The 20,011-nt window shown below is 48.1% G+C and overlaps 1 protein-coding gene across 2 annotated transcripts in view; it reads right to left on the bottom strand.

The window, feature by feature from the left end:
• LPP (LIM domain containing preferred translocation partner in lipoma) overlaps positions 1-19,777 on the bottom strand; it is a 618,364-nt gene extending 598,587 nt beyond the window's left edge. For both annotated transcript variants that reach the window (XM_030216648.1, XM_030216645.1), the window contains exon 1: positions 19,673-19,777. The gene's annotated coding sequence lies outside the window, so the exon portion shown is untranslated. The remainder of the gene's footprint in view (positions 1-19,672) is intronic.
• Between the last annotated feature and the right edge of the window lie 234 nt (positions 19,778-20,011).

Here is a 20,011-nt window from a genome sequence, read left to right on the forward strand (position 1 = left end):
CATCATTTTGCTAACAGCAGGCAGTCCTGATGACTGAGCCTCTCAGCCCCATCACAACTCCGCACCAGGAATGGTTGAAGTCATTAGATCTAATGTCTCACTATATCCTTCAGGCAGTTAGAAAGTTGAAGTAGCCAGCCAAGCAGCTCAGCACGGAGGGGTAAAATTAGCTTGAACACAGAACGAGCTCTTAAAAGATAGCACTTATTTTGTCTGGAAAGGCAGTGCCCTAGACATTGCTGGCATGCAGAGAAGGATGGCCTGCTTGATTATCGAGCAGAAAGTTTGAATAAAAAAATTTAAAAAAACTTTTCCAGCATTAACCTTGTATAGTACATTAAAAGTTTGCCCAAAAGAATCACGCAGCCAATTTAAAAGGGACCCTTCATTACATAATGAAATCTTTTGGAACAAAACAGAACTAGCCAGCTTGTTTTTGTACACGACATTATCAGTTTAATCACAGTTTAGAAAAGTCTAGCCGACAAAGAAACATTGACATCTGGCTGAAATATTAACTTCTGCCAAGTAGCTTAATATTTGAAAAGCTTTTTTGGAAGAAAAGACTGAACAAAACAGGCTCGAGATAATTGATATCAAACCTTCAGGTCTGCACAGTGGGTAACAAGAGAAAGAGAAACATTTGTATAAGGAATGCACGATCAGACTAAGGGCATCGGAGAAAAAAAAACAGGAGTGCTTTAAAACTCACACTCGTTTACAGATATTTCACTATTATGAACCACCACTCACCAGGCCTCTCAGAAAGCTTATAAACTGAAAGGGAGCAATGCAAAGCTTGTATACCAGCAACCCCCCATTAATGGATACCTTGCAATACCCTGGAGGAAAGGAGGAACAGGGGTGATATGATACAGACGTTCAAATACTTGAAAGGTATTAATCCACAAAAAAATCTTTTCCAGAGATGGGAAGGCGGTAGAACAAGAGGACATGAAATGAGATTGAAGGGGGGCAGACTCAAAAAAGATGTCAGGAAGTATTTTTTCACGGAGAGGGTGGTGGATGCTTGGAATGCCCTCCCGCGGGAGGTGGTGGAGATGAAAACGGTAACGGAATTCAAACATGCGTGGGATAAACATAAAGGAATCCTGTGCAGTAGGAATGGATCCTCAGAAGCTTAGCCAAAATTGGGTGGCAGAGCAGGTGGGGGAAGAGAGGATAGTGGAGGGCAGACTTATACGGTCTGTGCCAGAGCCGGTGATGGGAGGCGGGACTGGTGGTTGGGAGGCGGGAAATACTGCTGGTCAGACTTGTACGGTCTGTGCCCTGAATAAGGCAGGTACAAATCAAGGTAAGGTATACACATATGAGTTTAATCTTGTTGGGCAGACTGGATGGACCATGCAGGTCTTTTTCTGCCGTCATCTACTATGTTACTATGTAATATATCAAGCACTGTGACATTATTAAATAATTGCTGAGTCTGGTATTACTGTCACTGAATTTCTAACTTCCCACTTAAGAGCACGTAGCCTGTTCCTGTATACAATACATAGGTTTCACTTACATAGGGAGAAGGTCTACAAACATTAAAATGTTGTCCAAAACTATTCCTTAAGGCAGTGATTCCCAAACCTGTCGGGGCGGGGGGGGGGGGGGGGGGGGGAATCCCTGCCAGTCAGGTTTTCAGGATATCTACAATGAATATTCATGACTTAGATTTCCATGCACTGCCCCCATTGCATGCAAATCTAACTCATGATTATTCATTGAGGGTATCCTGAAAACCTGACCTGGCAAGCTTGGGAACTACTGCCCGAAGGAAGAGCCCTTCAGAGAACTCCGGAACTTCGTCCCTCTTTCAAAAGGAATTTGAAATTTTGCTAGGAATTTTTCACAGGGACTCAAGCATGGCTTAAAACATCAGCATTCCTGGCCCAATCTTTCAAATATCTACCAAATCAATGTGCTTGAAAATAAGGCCCTCTCTGTCCTTCTTTAGCTAGATCGAATGGGATAATGATTGCATTGCCACAACACAAACGCTGGTAACGTATAAAAGCACAACAGAAGTCTACTAGATGGGTGAAATGGGAAAGTCAAATGGTACTACCCAAGGAGGTTTTATGACAGGAGATGGCATGAGCCTATCTGGCCCATTCTGTGGACTGAAGCCAGTGGGCGGAGCTTGCCGCCATATTGTGTGACCCCCAAACATTAGAGGACGCTTAAAAATGATAGCAAACTTGTGAGGTTTACAACTGCCTATAGGTGTGTGTTGGGGGGGGAGGGGTTATATGACATGGTAAAATTATGTATAATCATACCTGATAATTTTCTTTCCATTAATCATAGCTGATCAATCCATAGACTGGTGGGTTGTGTCCATCTACCAGCAGGTGGAGATAGAGAGCAAACTTTTGCCTCCCTATATGTGGTCATGTGCTGCCGGAAACTCCTCAGTATGTCGATATCAAAGCTCCATCCGCAGGACTCAGCACTTAGAGAATTACACCCACGAAGGGACACTCTGCCCAGCTCACCACCGCCGAAACGGGGGAGGGGAATTAACCCAGCTCATCCCCACACAAGTGGGGGAGGGGAATCCGTCCAGCTCATCCCCGCGGAGCGGGGGAGGGACACCACACCCGCCGATGCGGGGGGATCTGGCTTATCCTGCAACCGCAACCGCGGGAGGAGCTGACTGACCCGAACACCGCCGAAGCGGGAGGGGTACAAAACTGCCCTACAGCCGCACGAAGCGGGAGGGAGTGCCGGCAGAATTATAAGTCTCAATCCAGCCCCGTAAAACGGAGGGGAGAGGAATGCAGCAGCTCACTGTAACACAAACTCGTCTTAACTCTTGAAGAATCCAAGTGAAAAAACTTGAACACGAAGTCTTTCTGAAGTAACTGAAGAGTAAACTTGAACCTGAAATGCAACCAGAATAAAACAATACAGATATCTGGGAGGGGCTATGGATTGATCAGCTATGATTAATGGAAAGAAAATTATCAGGTATGATTATACATAATTTTACCTTCCATATCATCAAGCTGATCAATCCATAGACTGGTGGGATGTACCGAAGCAGTACTCACCCAGGGCGGGACATAGAAATCCCTGACCGCAACACTGAAGCTCCAAACCGGGCCTCCGCCCGAGCAGCCACAGTCAAGCGGTAATGCTTGGAGAATGTATGGGCCGAAGCCCAAGTTGCCGCCTTGCATATCTCTTCCAAGGAGACGGAACCGGCCTCTGCCATCGAGGCCGCCTGAGCTCTTGTGGAGTGAGCCTTCAGCTGGATAGGCGGCACCTTCCCTGCGGCCACATAAGCCGCTGCAATGGCTTCCTTGACCCATCTTGCCACTGTAGGCTTAGCAGCCTGCAGACCCCTACGAGGACCTGCAAACAGGACAAACAGATGATCCGATTTCCGGAAATCATTGGTCACTTCCAAGTATCTGATGATGACTCGTCTCACATCCAGATATTTAAGAGCAGAGTACTCCTCTGGGTAGTCCTCCCTACGAAAGGAAGGGAGACAGAGCTGCTGATTCACATGGAAGCGAGAAACAATCTTGGGCAGAAAGGAAGGCACTGTGCGAATAGTCACTCCTGCCTCAGTGAACTGCAGAAAAGGCTCTCGACATGAGAGCGCCTGGAGCTCGGAAACTCTTCTGGCTGAAGTGATAGCCACCAAAAAGACTGCTTTCAACGTCAGGTCTTTCAGAGATGCCCTCGACAAGGGTTCAAACGGCGGCTTCTGCAATGCTCTTAGCACCAGGTTGAGATTCCACGCAGGCACCACTGAGTGCAGAGGAGGGCGCAGGTGATTAACTCCCTTGAGAAAGCGCACCACATCTGGCTGGGAAGCCAGGGAAGCACCCTTCAGGCGGCCCCTGAAGCAAGCCAGAGCCGCTACCTGGACCTTAAGGGAACTGAGCGACAGGCCTTTGTCCAGACCTTCTTGCAGGAACGCCAGCACTGAAGAAATTGGAGCAGCGAAGGGAGAAAGTGAGCCTGCTTCACACCACGCTGCAAAGATACGCCAAACCCTGGCGTAAGCAGTAGAAGTAGAGCGTTTCCTCGCTCTCAGCATAGTGGCGATGACCTTGTCTGAGAAGCCCTTCTTCCTCAGACGCTGCCGCTCAATAGCCAGGCCGTAAGACCAAAGGGGGAGGGATCCTCCATCACCACGGGACCCTGATGTAACAGGCCCCGCTCCACTGGCAGCCGCAGAGGATCGTCGATTGAGAGCCTGATCAAGTCCGCATACCAGGGACGCCTGGGCCAATCCGGACCCACCAGGATTATCCTGCCGGGATGTCTTGCCACCCGGTCTAGGACCCTGCCCAACATGGGCCAGGGTGGGAACACATAGAGAAGCTCTTGTGTCGGCCATTGTTGGAGAAGAGCATCTACTCCCAGGGATCGAGGGTCCCGTCCTCTGCTGAAGAAGCGCGGCACTTGGCAATTGGCCGATGACGCCATCAGATCTAGGCTCGGCTGGCCCCAGCGCTTCGTGATGTCCAAGAACGCCTGAGCAGATAGCTGCCACTCTCCGGGCTCCAAGGTATGGCGACTGAGAAAGTCCGCCTTGACATTCATGACTCCGGCAATGTGGGCCGCTGACAGCTGTTCCAGGTTCGCTTCCGCCCACTGGCATAGACTCATAGCCTCCTTGGCTAGAGGGGCGCTCTTGGTACCTCCCTGGCGGTTGACATAGGCCACAGCCGTGGCATTGTCCGACAGTACCCGTACAGGCTTCAGCACCAGTACCGGGATGAACTCCAAAAGCGCCAACCGAATGGCTCTGAGTTCCAGGAGGTTGATAGACCACTTCGCCTCTGCAGGAGACCAGAGCCCCTGCGCTGTCCTTCCCAAGCAGTGGGCTCCCCAGCCCGACAATGAGGCGTCCGTCGTGACGACAATCCACTCTGGGGTCACCAGAGGCATTCCTGCAGACAACTTGTCTGTCTGCATCCACCAGCTCAGCGCCTTGCGCACTGCTGGATCCAAGGGAAGACGCACCGCATAATCCTCCGACATCGGAGTCCAGCGCTGCAGCAGAGAGTGTTGTAGTGGTCTCATATGAGCCCTGGCCCAGGGCACTACTTCCATCGTGGCCGTCATAGAGCCCAACAGCTGCACATAGTCCCAAGCCCGAAGAGGAGAGGCTACCAGGAACTGGTCCACCTGAGCCTGAAGCTTGACAATCCGATTGTCTGGCAGGAACACTCTGCCCACTTGGGTGTCGAATCGAACTCCCAGATACTCCAGGGACTGAGTCGGGCGCAGCTGGCTCTTCTCCCAGTTGATGATCCATCCCAGGGAGCTCAAAAGAGCAACTACCCGGTCCACAGCTTTGCCGCACTCTGCATAAGAGGGGGCTCGGATCAACCAGTCGTCCAGATAAGGATGGACTTGTACTCCTTCCTTTCGCAGGAAGGCCGCTATGACCACCATTACTTTGGAAAAGGTCCGCGGAGCAGTAGCCAACCCGAACGGGAGGGCTCTGAACTGGAAGTGTCGGCCCAGGACTGCAAAACGCAGAAAGCGTTGATGAGGAGGCCAGATGGGAATATGCAGGTACGCTTCCTTGATGTCCAAGGAAGCCAGGTACTCCCCTGCCTTCACTGCCGCTATAACAGAGCGGAGAGTCTCCATGCGAAAGTGCCGCACTTTCAAGGCCCGATTGACCCCTTTGAGGTCGAGGATAGGCCGGACAGAACCTCCTTTCTTTGGTACCACAAAGTAAATGGAGTAACGCCCCTTGCCAAGCTGACTTTCTGGCACCGGAACGACCGCACCCAGGCGGATCAGATTGTCCAAAGTCTGCTGCACTGCCACAGCTTTGACTGGAGACTTGCAGGGAGAGAGTACGAACCCGTCTTTTAAGGGTCGGCAGAACTCTAGCTTGTAGCCGTCTCTGATGACTTCCAGCACCCAAGCGTCTGAAGTTATTGTGGTCCACTCGCCCAGAAACGAGGACAGCCGTCCTCCAATCTGCACTGGGGCGTGGACCAAGACCCCGTCATTGGGTACGAGACCCTGGGGGAGGACCGGAGGGAGCACCTCCGGGACGGCGGTCTCTGCGAAAGGAACGCTGCTTGGGGGAGAAATGCCTCTTAAAGGAAGAGGGGGCAGAAGAACCCGACCTGCCCGGGCGGTACCGACGGGCTTCCTGAAACCGTCCTCTGGAGGTACCGGGACGAGCACTAGCCCGAGCCCTGACCTCTGGAAACTTCTTGCCCTTAGACGTGCCGAGATCGGTCACGATTTTGTCCAGCTCGACCCCAAAGAGCAGCTTGCCTTTAAAAGGCAACCTAGCCAGGCGGGATTTAGAGGCGTGGTCAGCAGACCCATGTTTCAGCCAAAGCCACCGCCGCGCAGAGACTGTCTGAGCCATGCCTTTAGCTGAGGCTCTCAAGACATCATACAGCAAGTCTGCCAAATAGGCTAAGCCCGATTCCAGGGCTGGCCAATCATCCCTCAAGGAATGATCCGAGGGGGAAGCCCGCTGCACCATAGTCAGGCACGCCCTGGCCACATAGGAGCCGCAAACTGAGGCCTGCAAACTTAAAGCAGCCGCCTCAAAGGACGACCTTAAGGCCGCCTCCAATCTCCTGTCTTGGGCGTCCTTTAGGGCCGTGCCACCTTCCACCGGCAATGCCGTTTTCTTAGTCACCGCAGTGATTAAAGAATCCACGGTAGGCCACAGATAGGCCTCACGTTCACTCACAGCCAAAGGATAGAGGCGGGACATAGCCCTAGCCACTTTAAGGCTCGCTTCTGGGACATCCCATTGAGCCGAAATTAAGGTGTGCATGGCATCATGCACGTGGAAGGTTCTAGGCGGGCGCTTCGTCCCCAGCATAATGGCAGAGCCAACAGGGGCTGAGGGAGAGACGTCCTCCGGAGAGGAAATCTTCAAAGTGTCCATGGCCTGTAACAACAGGTTGGGCAAATCCTCTGGGCGAAAAAGCCGCGCTGCAGAGGGGTCATCCGCTCCATCCGAGCGGGGATCCGTCTCCTCCAAGGAATCCGCAAAGGACCGTTGGGAGACCTCAGACACGCTGCCCTCATCTACATCGGAGGAGACAAATTCCTCCAAGGCCTGGGAATCAACCCGAGGGCGTTTACCTCTGGGAACCTCAACCTCTTTACCAGACGAGGGAGCGGGGGCAGCGTTGTGCATGAGGAAGGCCTGATGCAGCAGCAAAACAAACTCGGGGGAGAAACCCCCCAGACTGTGCACTTCCGCAGCCTGGGCAACAGCCCTAGGCGCACTCTCAACCGGCGCTCGCAACAGCGGGGGAGAGGCCTGCTGCGCATCCAAAATGGCGTCCGGCGCGAAACTCCGCGAAGGAGCCGCGCGGGAAGAACGGCTCTTAACTTTAGCCGCTTCTGTGCCGTCGCCCAAATTAAGGGCGTTCATGGCATTAATGTCTCCAACCTCAAGGGCGGCCCAAGAAGAAGCCGTCCGAGCCGCGTGGCCGGCCAAAATGGCGGAGGCGAGGAGCGGGGGATGGGCGTTTATGGCGGGAAAAACCGCCACGCCGGAGGAAGGACCGGGACATTTATCGGTCACGAAACTGCCACCCAACAAGGGCGAATCAGGCTTTAAGACCCCCGCATCCCCTCTAGAAGCGCTCAAGCGACCCGGGGAGCGACCCTTTGCGCCCTCGCCCTCCGACGCCATGTGCCACGAGGAGAAGAATCGGGGAACCCCCGCCCGCTATAAAAAGGTAAAATTACCTGCTGTCCGCTCCGAGTTGTAACGACCTGGTGTCCCAGTGAGTAGCTGCAATAGACGCTTAAATAAACGTCGAAATAAACGCCTTTAAAGACGTTTAAAATTTTTTTTTTTTTTTTTTTTTTTTTTTTTTAACGGAGCCAGCGGGAGGGGGGAGAAAAGGAGGGACCTGGCACCACCAGGTTTGCACTTGCTCAAAAGAGCCCTCAACCCCAGGCACTCAACAAAACCTAAAAATTAGGCTTGGAGGCCTAGCCAGAGCTGCTGCTGTGTGTGACCACCACCTGCTGAGATAGAGAACATACTGAGGAGTTTCCGGCAGCACATGACCACATATAGGGAGGCAAAAGTTTGCTCTCTATCTCCACCTGCTGGTAGATGGACACAACCCACCAGTCTATGGATTGATCAGCTTGATGATATGGAATTTGTTATTTATTTGAAACCTTCTCATACGTAACAAGAGTTTATTTTGGGGGGGGGGGGGGTTAGCTTTGGGGGAACCTGGGGCATGAGCCACAGTTCGCAGGTACGGGCACTCCAGAGCCATAGGAGGCTCCATTGTTGCAGGGGGCAGCTTTAAGAAAGGCCCCGGCTCTGCTTGAGTCTCAAGGCTGAGTTGTGGGGAGTCCCCTCAGAGGTTTAAAAAAAAAAAAAAACTAGATTACATATGGGAAGCTTTAAAAGAAACAAAAAAAGCTGCCAAATTTAAAAAAAAACCCAGACATAGGCAGTCATAAACCTCACGTTTGCTATTGTTGTCAATAGCGTCTGCAAATGTTTGGGGTCACGCAATATGGCGGCCGCGCGGGGGAAACAGCTTCAACTTTTTGACGTCATGCCATCGTCTCCCATCATCAAACCTCCTTGGTTCCACCAAACCAGCCAGTTCAATAAAAGAAAGCAGTAAGAGCAAAGCTTTGATGACTTCTGCACACTTTCAAGTCAGACCCCCTTCACGGTAACACACAAGTTCCCAGAAAACATGCAAGGAAAGCCACAGGGAACCTCCTCAACCAACCCCTGAGCAAGTGGTGCAAAACTTCGGGGCCTTAGCACAATCAGTTTAGTAAATGACCCCTACAATGATCCAACTGGTGCCCCTTGGCAGAGAGCAAGGCAGAAGACCGCCAAAGCGCGTGAACCTGCAGTAATGAGCTGATCAGGAAATAACAGCACCAGGAGACAAGACCTGCTGCATAGCTGTTCCCATCCTGCACATTTCCTGTGACAAGTTCTCCTCCCTCCCTCCATCCTAATTTCTATTTCCTCACTAGGCATAATACCCTCTCATTTCCAGTGCTGTGAAATACAGCTTCCAATTATCAAATTAGCTCTACAGACGGAGGCCCTCCTGCCAACAGGAATAATAAAGGCACAAGTTACCTGGCCATGTGAAGTTAGCACACAGTTCAGTTCCATCAGAGCCGAAAGAGAAATCAATTCACTGTCTCTTTTGTGCCTTTTTAGGCAACTTTAAATTTAAAAAAAAACAACGTTTATGTTAATGTTGATGAGGGGAATATGATCAAGGATGGAAAGAAAAAGCACCAAGGGCCATTTGTGCAAACACAGAGATGGTGTTTAACAGGCAGGTTCACTGTATTAATTTGTGCTTTAGACTGGAAACTACACTCTGCAGGCCCCCCATTACCTCTCCGCTCTCATCTCTCCCTACATTCCTCCCCGTGAACTCCGCTCACTGGACAAATCTCTCTTGTCGTCCCCCTTCTCCTCCACTGCTAACTCCAGGCTTTGCTCCTTTTCTCTCGCGGCACCTTATGCCTGGAATAGACTTCCTGGACCTATACGTCTAGCTCCATCTCTACCTGTTTTCAAATCTATGCCAAAAACCCACCTTTTCACTGCTGCTTTTAGCTCCTAGCCACAATTGCCCTCCCCTTGTCCCTTCCTCCCTTCTCATCCATTACTTCCCTCACCCGTAACTGTCTTGTTTGTCTGTATTACTTAGATTGTAAGCTCTTTTGAGCAGGGACTGTCTCTTTGTATCAGGTGTTCAGCACTGCGTGCGTCTGGTAGCGCTATACAAATGCTAATAATAATAAGTACATAAGTAATGCCATACTGGGAAAAGACCAAAGGGGTACATACCTGACATCAAAAATCTCTTTTGGGAACTACGAATCCCCCCTCAAATCACTTGTCAAGAACCTTGGAATACAGCTAGATAACATTTACTCTGATCCCCCAAATCCAAGCAACCTTCAAGAGCAGTTTCTACCATTTGCGACAACTACGTTGCCTCTCTCCTGACCTCAAGAAGGGCAAGCCTGGTCTCAGTTGTGCATGCCATGATAACATCAAGACTGGATTACTGTAATGCACTGTACAACGGTCTGACTACAAAGGGCCTGCACCAGCTCCAACTGATTCAGAATGCTGCAGCAAGACTCAGAGAGAGTTGTAGGCGACATGACATGACATCATTCTTACAAAAGCTTCACTGGTTTCCAGTACAATACAGAGCTACCTGTTGCATACTGTTTCCCCCTTTTCATTTGAACTATACTGTTTCTCTCCCTGTTTTTTTGGGGGGGTCCTCTGTGTTTGGGCCTGACACTTCATGAGCTGGGCATTCACAGAATACTTCTCCAGTATTCAGACGTCACATTCTTTTCAGATGTTGGGCCTTCTATTTGTCTTCTTTTTATGGCCCTTTCAAGGGACACGCAACCTCAAAGTCTTCAGTTATAGACAGGAATAAATTGAATGCTGAGTCAGCCTACATTCTTCAGAGAAAGGAGCTTGCTCAGGGCTGAAGCGGAGACAGTTGCAGGGACACAACATGGTCCTTTCGCCATTCTTTTCTTCAACTTGATGTTTAGGCTAGGTAGGTAGTACAGGAAGGCGCTGTCTTCCCCGATACATCTCATAGGTTTGGACTGGTCTAGAAGGATAAGGAAGTAATATTGCAAATGGAATAATATGGAAGGTTAGTCTTTTTGTGGATACTAAGATCTGAAAAAAAGAGTGGATATTCCAGATGAAGCAGAAACATGGAAGAGCGATCTAAATGGTTAAAAGTTTGGCAACTAAGATTTAATGCAAAATCCACTTGGGACACAGAAATACTGATGATGGGTGAGGTACCAATGATCCCAGTGATCATTTCTGCTGATCTCAATGTTGCAAACCTGTGGTGAGAGAGATCTATGGAGCAGAGAGGTATGAACAGATAATGTCTCTGTGCAGGCATACAAAAACCCCTAGCGCCAGCCAGGTCACCCAGTTGCCTAAAATTCAGAAACAGTGTCAGTCCAGACAGAAAAGCCACGGTCTGTGATTAGATCCATGCCCTGGGTTCGCCACTACCACTACAGCCAAGGTCAATATGACAGATTAAAATACTAGGACTAGGGGGCATGCGATTAAACTACAGTGTAGTAAATTTAAAACAAATCGGAGAAAATTTTTCTTCACCCAACGTGTAATTAAACTCTGGAATTCATTGCCGGAAAATGTGGTGAAGGCGGTTAGCTTAGTACATAAGTACATAAGTACATAAGTAGTGCCATACTGGGAAAGACCAAAGGTCCATCTAGCCCAGCATCCTGTCACCGACAGTGGCCAATCCAGGTCAAGGGCACCTGGCACGCTCCCCAAACGTAAAAACATTCCAGACAAGTTGTACCTAAAAATGAGGAATTTTTCCAGTCCATTTAATAGCGGTCTATGGACTTGTCCTTTAGGAATCTATCTAACCCCTTTTTAAACTCCGTCAAGCTAACCGCCCGTACCACGTTCTCCGGCAATGAATTCCAGAGTCTAATTACACGTTGGGTGAAGAAAAATTTTCTCCGATTCGTTTTAAATTTACCACACTGTAGCTTCAACTCATGCCCTCTAGTCCTAGTATTTTTGGATAGCGTGAACAGTCGCTTCACATCCACCCGATCCATTCCACTCATTATTTTATACACTTCTATCATATCTCCCCTCAGCCGTCTCTTCTCCAAGCTGAAAAGCCCTAGCCTTCTCAGCCTCTCTTCATAGGAAAGTCGTCCCATCCCCACTATCATTTTCGTCGCCCTTCGCTGTACCTTTTCCAATTCTACTATATCTTTTTGAGATACGGAGACCAGTACTGAACACAATACTCCAGGTGCGGTCGCACCATGGAGCGATACAACGGCATTATAACATCCGCACACCTGGACTCCATACCCTTCTTAATAACACCCAACATTCTATTCGCTTTCCTAGCCGCAGCAGCACACTGAGCAGAAGGTTTCAGCGTATCATCGACGACGACACCCAGATCCCTTTCTTGATCCGTAACTCCTAACGCGGAACCTTGCAAGACGTAGCTATAATTCGGGTTCCTCTTACCCACATGCATCACTTTGCACTTGTCAACATTGAACTTCATCTGCCACTTGCACGCCCATTCTCCCAGTCTCGCAAGGTCCTCCTGTAATCGTTCACATTCCTCCTGCGACTTGACGACCCTGAATAATTTTGTGTCATCGGCGAATTTAATTACCTCACTAGTTATTCCCATCTCTAGGTCATTTATAAATACATTAAAAAGCAACGGACCCAGCACAGACCCCTGCGGGACCCCACTAACTACCCTCCTCCACTGAGAATACTGGCCACGCAATCCTACTCTCTGCTTCCTATCTTTCAACCAGTTCTTAATCCATAATAATACCCTACCTCCGATTCCATGACTCTGCAATTTCTTCAGGAGTCTTTCGTGCGGCACTTTGTCAAACGCCTTCTGAAAATCCAGATATACAATATCAACCGGCTCCCCATTGTCCACATGTTTGCTTACCCCCTCAAAAAAATGCATTAGATTGGTGAGGCAAGACTTCCCTTCACTAAATCCGTGCTGACTTTGTCTCATCAGTCCATGTTTTTGTATATGCTCTGCAATTTTATTCTTAGCAGAGTTTAAAAAGGGGTTGGACGGTTTCCTAAAGGACAAGTCCATAAACCGCTACTAAACGGACTTGGAAAAATCCAAAATCCCAGGAATAACTACTACTACTACTATTTGACATTTCTAAAGCGCTACTAGGGTTACGCAGCGCTGTACAATATAACATAGAAGGACAGTCCCTGCTCGAAGAGCTTACAATCTAATGGACAAATGTACAGACAATCAAGTAGTGGCAGTCAAATTGGGGCAGTCTAAGGTTAGGTGCCGAAGGCAACATTGAAGAGGTGGGCTTTGAGCAAGGATTTGAAGATGGGTAGGGAGGGGGCTTGGCGTGGGGCTACAGGAAGTTGATTCCACGCATAGGGTGAGGCGAGGCAGAATGGGCGGAGCCTGGAGTTGGCGGTGGTGGAGAAGGGTGCCAAGAGGAGGGATTTGTCCTGTGAGCGGAGGTTTCGGGCGGGAACGTAAGGGGAGATGAGGGTGGAGAGGTAATGAGGGGCTGCAGACTGAATGCATTTGTAGGTGAGAAGGAGAAGCTTGAACTGTATGCGGTATCTGATCGGAAAGCCAGTGAAGAATGTATAGAATGTATAGAGTGTATAGAATGTTTGTACGTTTGGGAAGCTTGCCAGGTGCCCTTGGCCTGGGTTAGCCGCTGTCATGGACAGGATGCTGGGCTCCATCGACCCTTGGTCTTCTCCCAGTGTGGCATTACTTATGTAGTGAAGGCGGTTAGCTTGGCAGAGTTTAAAAAGGGGTTAGACGGTTTCCTAAAGGACAAGTCCATAAACCACTACTAAATGGACTTGGGAAAAGTCCACAATTCCGGGAATAACTTGTATAGAATGTTTGTACGTTTGGGAAGCTTGCCAGGTGCCCTTGGCCTGGATTGGCCGCTGTCGTGGACAGGATGCTGGGCTCGATGGACCCTTGGTCTTTTCCTAGTGTGGCATTACTTATGTACTTATGTCCTCTACTTGGCTCACTTTTATTACATAGAGCAGTGATTTAACCTATTGTGATGTCATAGTGGCTCATTCCACCAATAAGAGCCAACCTCATTAGTGATGTCACAATGGCTTGATTGTATAGAATGTTTGTACGTTTGGGAAGCTCGCCAGGTGCCCTTGGCCTGGATTGGCCGCTGTCGTGGACAAGATGCTGGGCTCGATGGACCCTTGGTCTTTTCCCAGTGTGGCATTACTTATGTACTTATGTAGCCGATACCACAGCGATTGAACTGGGCCTGAAAAGAGAAGCTGAAGCAAAGTAGAAACATGATGGGAAGGAAGGGGAAAAACAGCAGGATGGAAGGATGAGAAGAAAGAGCAAAACAAGTCAAAACCGAAAGCAAAATTAAGTTCAACAAAAATTAAAAGAATAAATAAATAAAAAGGTAGGTAGGAAATGATTCACCTGCCTCTGAACAATGTTTGACTGGTGCCCAAGTTTTCAAAATATCTTCCCATCCATCTGTACATTAATGAGACATCATCAGAGTAGTGTCCAATCTGAAGAAATTATGAGCACAGGTTGTGCACTACCTCCAAAATAACAGTTTACGAAAGAGATATCAAACTGCTGCAGACTCCATATACCATAAGTCAGTGTTTTTTCATTACAAGGCCCGGGAGCCACCCATGGCTCCCACTGGCCCTAATCTCTTCTCTGAATACATACTTTCCCTCACTTCCACCCTCACCCCTTCTCCAGAAGCTTTCTTCTGGCCCTGGCCCAAAAATAGCTGCTCTGTCTTCCTTCAGGACTGCACGACTCTCAGGGAGTTCGAGTTATTCAATATACAAACTCCCCCACTATTCCTGTGAAACTATGTAAACAGTGAGGAAGACTGGATACCACATGGATCAAGCTTACCAAGAGCTACATGATGCTAAAATAAGCCGTAACAGCTGTCTCAGAGGCAACGCCAATGGCAAGAATCTTGAAGCGGTAAGGGACTGGAGACATGGTGGCTAACTGGTAGGAGAGGCTGGTAGGAGTTGAGACTGATTGAAGAGGTTTGGGGGAGGGTGCATATTGGGAAACGAGGGTTGGGGGGACACAAGATAGGAAGAAAAAGAGAGTATGGAGAACCCAATTTCATTTTATTTGCAGTAGAGAGGTGTGGTAGCTGTGTTAGTTCACTCTTAAGGTTATCAATAGAAATCAAACAAAATAAAACATGGAAAAGAAAATAAGATGATACCTTTTTTATTGGACATAACTTAATACATTTCTTGATTAGCTTTCGAAGGTTGCCCTTCTTCCTCAGATCGGAAATAAGCAAATGTGTTAGCAGATAGTATATATAAGTGAAACATCCAAGCATTACTTTGACAGTCTGACAGGGTGGGTAGGAGGTATGCATGGGGACATACTGATCTGAGTGCGCCTGATCAGCTAGATTGGAAACCCTCTCGATATCTTGCTGGGCTCTGGGTACCCATCCACTTCATCCAACACTGGCCCTGGCTATCAAGTTGAAGACTTTTTGTTAATACAGCCCCAACTTCAAAAATACGCCATAAGCCCTGAGATTTACAAAAAAAACTTAGGAGAGACATTCAAGTTCTTCATAAGGCGCCATACTTTTTTCAGGGAAAGGAATTCCTTGAAGAGGTCATACAATGAAGCTGAAACGGTATAGAATGAAGAGGAACAGAAGCAAAGTTTCTCCAAGAAATTGTAGTGGATTCATGGACTGAGCTCCCACTGGAAGTGGTGGAGGCAAAGACTACCAGAATTCAAGAAAGCCTGGGATACTCTACCCTCATCTCCCCTTACGCTCCTACCCGTAACCTCCGCTCACAGGTCAAATCCCTCCTCTCAGTACCCTCCTCCACCATCGCCAACTCCAGGCTCCGCCCTTTCTGCCTCGCCTCACCCTATCCTTGGAATAAACTCCCTGAGCCCATACGCCAAGCCCCCTCCCTGCCCATCTTCAGATCCTTGCTCAAAGCCCACCTCTTCAATGTCGCCTTCGGCACCTAACCATTGTACCTCCATCCAGGAAATCTAGACTGCCCCCAATTTGATTAACTGCACATTTTGTCCTTTAGATTGTAAGCTCTTTCAGCAGGGACTGTCCTTCTTTGTTAAATTGTACAGCGCTGCGTAACCCTGGTAGCGCTTTAGAAATGTTAAATAGTAGTAGTAGATACTAAGAGAATCCTCAGCTGCAAAGAAACGTTGTTCGGAACGGTATTTTCGAAAACAAAAAGACAGACATTTTTCTTTTTTGAAAATGACCTTCTTTCCTATTCGGATTTTTGGACGTTTTTTTTGCAAAATGTCCAAAGTCGGACTTCGTCATATTGAAAATGCACCTCCACGTATCTTACTGATGAGACATAAACCTTCAATTGAACGGTACCACTACCAAGCCCTCTGTGACCTGGAAAGTCACACAAGCCTCCCCGAAACTCACACATACTACTACTACTTAACATTTCTAGAGCGCTACTAGGGTTACGCAGCGCTGTACAAAATAAACAAAGAAGGACGGTCCCTGCTCAAATGAGCTTGCAATCTAAAGAACGAAATGTCAAGTTGGGCAGTCTAGATTTCCTGGGTAGAGGAGTAGAGGTTAGGTGCCGAAGGCGACATTGAAGAGGTGGGCTTTAAGCAGAGATTTGAAGATGGGGAGGGAGGGGGCCTGACGTATGGGCTCGGGGAGTTTGTTCCACGCGTGGGGTGAGGCGAGGCAGAAAGGGCGGAGCCTGGAGTTGGCGGTGGTGGAGAAGGGTACTGAAAGGAGGGATTAGTCTTGAGAGCGGAGGTTACGGGTAGGAACGTAAGGGGAGATGAGGGTTGAGAGGTAAGGAGGGGCTGCAGATCGAGTACATTTGTAGGTTAGTAGCAGAAGCAGGAAATACTGTTCCAAACAACGTTTTGTGATTTGGACGGTATGTTTTTTGGTCCATTTTCGAAAAAAAAAGAAAAAAACGTCTTCAAGTCTTTGCTTAAAGCCCACCTCTTCAATGCTGCATTCGGCACCTAACCCTTACCGTTCAGTGAATCCAGACGGCCCCAATCGGACCGACCGTTCACTTGTCTATTAGATTGTAAGCTCTTTGAGCAGGGACTGTCTCTCTTTGTTAAATTGTACAGCGCTGCGTAACCCTAGTAGCGCTCTAGAAATGTTAAGTAGTAGTAGTACTAGTGCAAAACGCACAAAATCAAGCCATTGGGACGCAGGAGGAGCCAGCATTTTTAGTAGACTGGTCCCTCTGACATTCCATGACAGCAATAGGGCACCCTAGGGGGCACTGCAGTGGACTTTACAAAATGCTCCCAGGTACACTTCTCACCATTGCTCCCTTACCTTGTGTGCTGAGCCCCCCAAAACCCACCACCCCCAACTGTACACCACTACCATAGCCCTTACAGGTGAAGGGGGCACCTATATGTGGGTACAGTGAGTTTCTGATGAGTTTTGGAGGGCTCATAGTTTCCTGCACAAGTGTAACAGGTAGGGGGAGGTAGAAGCCTGGCTCCACCTGTCAGCAGTGCACTGCACCCACCACTAGACTACTCCAGGGGCCTGAGTATAACATCTGAGGCTGGCAAGTAATGTTTTTCATCACATTTTGGGGGGTGGGAGGGAGTTACTGACCACTGGGAGAATAAGGGGAGGTCATTCCTGATTCCCTCCAGTGGTCATCTGGTTATTTAGGGCACCTTTTTGTGTCTTATTTGTAATAAAAACAGGTCTAGCTCAAAACATCTAAGTTTTAGTCCTGGGCGGTTTTGTTTTGTTCCATTATGGCTGAAAAACGTCTAAGTCTTAGGAACGCCTAAGTTCTGCCATGAACACGCCCCCTTGAGATCTGGACGCACTTCTGGCGGACTTCAGAGAAAAATGTCTAAAAATAGGTTTTGAAAATGCTGATTTGGACCTTTTTGTGAGAAAAGCGTCCAAATGTAGATTTATGCCACTTTTTGGACATGTTTCTCTTTTGAAAATGAGCCTGATAGGCTACTATAAAGCTTATTAATTTCACAAATTAAAGATATAGAACATACTGGGGTCAGTATACAAAGCAATTTAAATGGCCAGGAAAGCATAGGCTAATTACAGACTTCCATTGCAAGTCACACGCTACTGACATGGAATGAAAACCTACGGATCCCATAATGCTTAAAGACGGCAGACTGAAAAGAATTGTCTGAAGCTGTAACAGAATGGCTTGCTGTTCACTCATTGGTGAAGTGATCACAGAATAAGCCAAAGGTGACAAACCTCGGTTTAAACCCTGATTTGTAGCTTTCAGATCTGGAAGAACAAAACTTCAGTGAAAGGCAGAATTTTTAAACGTGTAATTAAACTCTGGAATTCGTTGCCAGAGAATGTGGTAAAGGCGGTTAGCTTAGCAGAGTTTTAAAAAGGTTTGGATGGCATCCCAGTGGAAAAGTCCATAGACCATTATTAAATGGACTTGGGGAAAATCCACTGCTATTTCTGGGATAAGCAGCATAAAATGTTTTGTACTTTTTTGGGATCTCGTCAGGTACTTGTGACCTGGATTGGCTACTGTTGGAAACAATACACTGGACTTGATGGACCTTCGGTCTGTCCCAGTATGGCAACACTTATGTACTTGGGATTCTGAATGGAATCTTGCTACTCTTTGGGGTTCCAAATGGAATGTTTCTACTGTTTGAAATTCTGCATGGAATCTTGTTATTCTTTAGAATTCCGGAATCTTGCTACTCTTTGGGGTTCTACATGGAATGTTGCTACTATTTGGGTTTCTGCCAGGTACCTGTGACCTGGATTGGCCACTGTTAGAAGCAGGATACTGGGCTTGATGGACCTTCGGTCTGTCCCAGAATGGTAATACTGATGTACTTATTTACTCTGTTCATCTGAAATGGTTTCATATCATTCCTACTGTTGCTTATTATATTACAGTTGCTAGTATGGCTTCAAATCTATACCAGTGCCGAATTAAAAAAAACTGGATCAACTTCAATAAAACAACTCATTCTGAAAAGAACAAAATTAAATCCGAATCACCATTATTTTTAAATTAGGCACTATAATGCTTGGCTTTACAGCTGCCTCTCCAGGTGAAAGCTGAATTCCTGACTTTTGTCTAATCCTAACCCACTGTGTAGACTGTATTTGATAGGCTGGATTAAGATTGTATACAGTGCGTTTTTTCTAGCGAAAAAGGTGCCGTTACTCAAATGCCAGGCCACCCTTCAGGGGTGGGGTGATCACTGAGGGACCCACCCCACCATAGCCAGGCCCTCTGCAACCAGTCACAGAATCTACGACAAGGCAGAATTGGTGTGTAGAGCCTGAGCTCTTTCATTAAAACTTGGGGACCATGGGCCAATTTTAGCAGACAATGGAAAAGGTGCCGGTACTCAAATGCGAGGCCCACCCCACAATAGCCAGGCCCCCTGCAACCAGTCACAGAATCTACGACAAGGCAGAATTGGTGTGTAGAGCCTGAGCTCTTTCATTAAAACTTGGGGACCGTGGGTCGATTTTAGCAGACAATGGAAAAGGTGCCGGTACTCAAATGCCAGGCCACCCTTCAGGGGTGGGGTGATCACTGAGGGACCCTCCCACAATAGCCAGGCCCCCTGCAACCAGTCACAGAATCTACGACAAGGCAGAATTGTTATGTAGAGCCTGAGCTCTTTCATTAAAACTTGGGGACCATGGGTCAATTTTAGCAGACAATGGAAAAGGTGCCAGTACTCAGTACCCCCAAGTACCCCCTCCAAAAAAAGCCCTGACTGTATATGACACAAACATGCATCTTTAACCAAAGTGTGAAACCTCTAACTCTTCCCACCACCACCCCTCCCCCTCCCCTCCAGTATAGTTCCACATTGCATGTCAGACTCATTGAGTGTAGCTGCAGCTCCAGCTAGGAGCAAAGGAGCTTCAGGCAGGTCAGTTCTGACCTCTGCCCGATCCTTCAGGTCCTGCCTTCATTTCACTCACTTCTATTCACTCTCAAGTTGAAAAAAAACAACAGTCTCAGTCTGTCAAAGTGGGTGAAACTTAATGCTGTACTTACTGAAGCTGCTTTGCCTTGTGTTACCCCTCCAACTTGAATCCGATCTGCATTGCTGTTCCCTCCTTTTGCAGCACACACTATGTGCTGTTGGCTCCTTTTCCTTCTCCTCTCCTGCCCTTAGTTCTTTTCTGTTTAACTTCCGGGGTTGGGAGCTTCTTTCTTTCCCAGTGTTCTTCTGCTCTTCCTGCAGCTTGCTCTGGAAACGGTGATGGGCCACCTGGGAAATGTAGTTGCATGCTTTTATTTCACTTCCTTATTTTATTACGTCCCTGGAAAGAATAGATTCAGTCTGGCAGGGTATTGCAATGCACACTGTAGTCCATGTGAATGCAGGCGTTT

The sequence above is a fragment of the Microcaecilia unicolor genome, chromosome 10 (assembly GCF_901765095.1).
Source record: "Microcaecilia unicolor chromosome 10, aMicUni1.1, whole genome shotgun sequence".
Lineage (NCBI taxonomy): Eukaryota > Metazoa > Chordata > Amphibia > Gymnophiona > Siphonopidae > Microcaecilia > Microcaecilia unicolor.